Consider the following 2,713-nt stretch of genomic DNA (forward strand, 5'->3'; position numbering starts at 1 on the left):
CCCTATATTCACAGCAAAAAAAGATTTACGCAAAAAGGGCGTGGTGTGGTTTCGTGGTTGTATCGCTCGAATTGCAAGCGGTTGCGCCGTCTCGAATCCAGTTCTGACCAGGTGGGATGGACTTCTCATTGGTGGACCGTAATTGAACTTTCCCGTGCTTGCTGGAATTGTTACTTTCAGGTTACGTAGGTGGAGTATGTCAGCGTCAATAAAAGTTATTGGTCAGTTTCACTAGACCACAGGGTCCTAAGGCACGAAACAGGAGATACGTAAAAACAGGAAAGTACCGACGCGTCCTTTGCTGTACATGTATTTCTCATTACATCGTTTTGAATCGATGGTATAAACAGACTACCATGACTATACAAAAGACTTATCTGAGCTTCGGAAACGGTAGCATGTTAAGATTTGAAGATCATCGCATTTATGGAAGTTACTGTATCAGTAACGAAAGAAAAACCTGAAAAATCCAGTGATTTGAGCCGGAAGCTCCTGGCCTTGAAGCGCTTAACTCTGGTTCAGAGCCAGGACAACGTTTTTGAGTTTAAAATTCTCTTATTTGGATGTAACGTAGCTCGTGCATTTTCCCGCGCGTGCAGCTTCGATCTTATTTTTTCCCCGGCCACATTTGGGCATAAAATTGGTGTCCTAAAATCCTCAGCGTTGTTCCAAGAAAAAGAGTTGTAAGTTACAAACTTCAAGGTGATGTGCTTCTGTTTGAACCAAGTAACTCTGCAATACCGTTGAAATGTTTACTGTTTAAGTGACGTTTATAACGGATTCGCGATGATCTAAAAGTCTTTCGCATGCTTCTATGCGGCACAGTTCAAATACCGCATTTCCTCGAATAATAGCCGTCCCTCGATCAATCGCGTTCTTCGAATAATCGCCCCCCTTTGACCGAAATATTTAAAATAATCGCCTCCCTCGAATAATCGACCCCCTCCCCCTCCCCTCGCCATTTTCTCCTTCTCTTATCCCCTCCCTCTCAAGTTAAAAATTGGCATCTTGGGTAACAAACAAGCTTTTATTTAATTGTTCCGTGACCACTGAATGATTACAAAAGCACCGGGTTTTTTTTACAGCTTTTTCTATGACAACGTTCATATACCTCACTTTTCCCTTTATAATTTGCTTGGAGCTCTCTATATAACACATCGGATATGTTCTTGTTCCTTCGCAATGAATAAATCGCTGGAACAACAAGTCCGTTTTCTAAAGTCCGGTTTATGATAACCTCAGCATCGCTTTCATTGCTTGCCTGCATGACAGGCGCTTTATGAGCCAAGCGGGGCGAACGCGAAATAAAGCGCCTGTCATGCAGGCTACATCATTGCTATCTTCTGCATTCAGGAAAGTGCAAACGAGATGGGATAGTTCAATTGGTAAATTCCCAACTAGAACATGTTGGGCTATTATTCGAAGAAATGCGGTATGTCTTTCATGAATATAGCCTCGTCAATTTAAATTTTCTTCGGGCTTATTACGGATTCATAAATGTGACCAGGTTACCACAGCAGCTCATGGTTTCAATTCCTGCATACGCCTGAAATTTTCAGGCTTCCTGTTGTTACGGATAAAACAACGCTCTTATTTGTGATGACCCTAAAATCGGAACAGAATGTCAGGTAAGGGAACCCGGCACCGGGTACCTCCTCTAAGCTTCTGGAACCTTCTCTGACATGTTGTCTTTCATATATAATCTCTTTAAAGTAGCCTTTGTAACTGTGAAAGCAAAGGACGCTTTGGTACCCATTTTTTTCCCTAAGAACCTTGACGTCAAGTGACAGTCACCAATATCGTCATTGACACAGGCACTCCACCTACGTAACCTCAAAGTTCAAATTGTAGCAAAAGAGCCCTTGTCGGCAGAAAGCAAACCAATCGATTGCTGGGAAGAGTGTAATGCGAAGTGCTAGTTTTGTACCCCACTAATGCCCTACTAATGGAAATGGACCCACACAAGGACAGAGAAAAACTCTGACCAGGGTGGGAATTGAACCCACGACCTTCGGGTTAGATCACCGCTGCTCTACCGACTGAATTACGTTTTTACAAACGTTGGCCGTTGGCCGTGTAGCACTTATATTTCAATTGACTTAACTGATTAGAGTGTAATGTGAAGTGCTAGTTTTGTACCCCATATGAACCATGTGAGCGTTAGCGCTACTAATGGAAACGGGCCCACACAAGGACAGAGAAATACTCTGACCAGGGAAGCCATGGAGAAGTTAAATTTTGGTCCTTCAAAGAGAAATCCAGAGCGGGATTCGGAGCGGCAGGGCCGCGTGCAAATCCTGCGATATAACCAAGGACTCACATCACCTTCTTTTTGTGTTTAATCTTTTTTTTGTTGCGGAAGTAGGGTCCACGCGTGGACCGTCAAAAATTGCAAAGCCGACTGTATTTCAAGTCGTCTTGCGGGGTATTGGGAAAAGTTTTCAATCAGCAATAACCGCGCCTCGGATGAACCTCACTGGCTACAGTAATGCCACTGCGCAAAGCTGATTGTAAGGGAATAAGACGGACTATATAAATTATGCTATCACGCAATCAATGTGGAATGCATTTACATATTCCAAAAAAAAGGACGTAACAAATCCTGTTGCAGGCTTATTTGTATTTCAAAACTCGACAGTGCTTGCGATTAAAATCGGTGTAAAACCTCAAAAATAAACGAAAAGGATCGAGCGACCGACGCGTGCGCGTTACG

At 43.2% G+C, this 2,713-nt stretch overlaps 1 non-coding gene across 1 annotated transcript; it reads right to left on the reverse strand.

The window, feature by feature from the left end:
• Positions 1–2,367: 2,367 nt before the first annotated feature.
• LOC137982402 (U4 spliceosomal RNA) lies at positions 2,368–2,506 on the reverse strand. The gene has a single exon (XR_011118681.1). It is a non-coding gene; the product is annotated as a U4 spliceosomal RNA (small nuclear RNA).
• Positions 2,507–2,713: the final 207 nt, after the last annotated feature.

Source organism: Montipora foliosa, chromosome 1, assembly GCF_036669935.1.
Source record: "Montipora foliosa isolate CH-2021 chromosome 1, ASM3666993v2, whole genome shotgun sequence".
Taxonomy (NCBI): Eukaryota; Metazoa; Cnidaria; class Anthozoa; order Scleractinia; family Acroporidae; genus Montipora; species Montipora foliosa.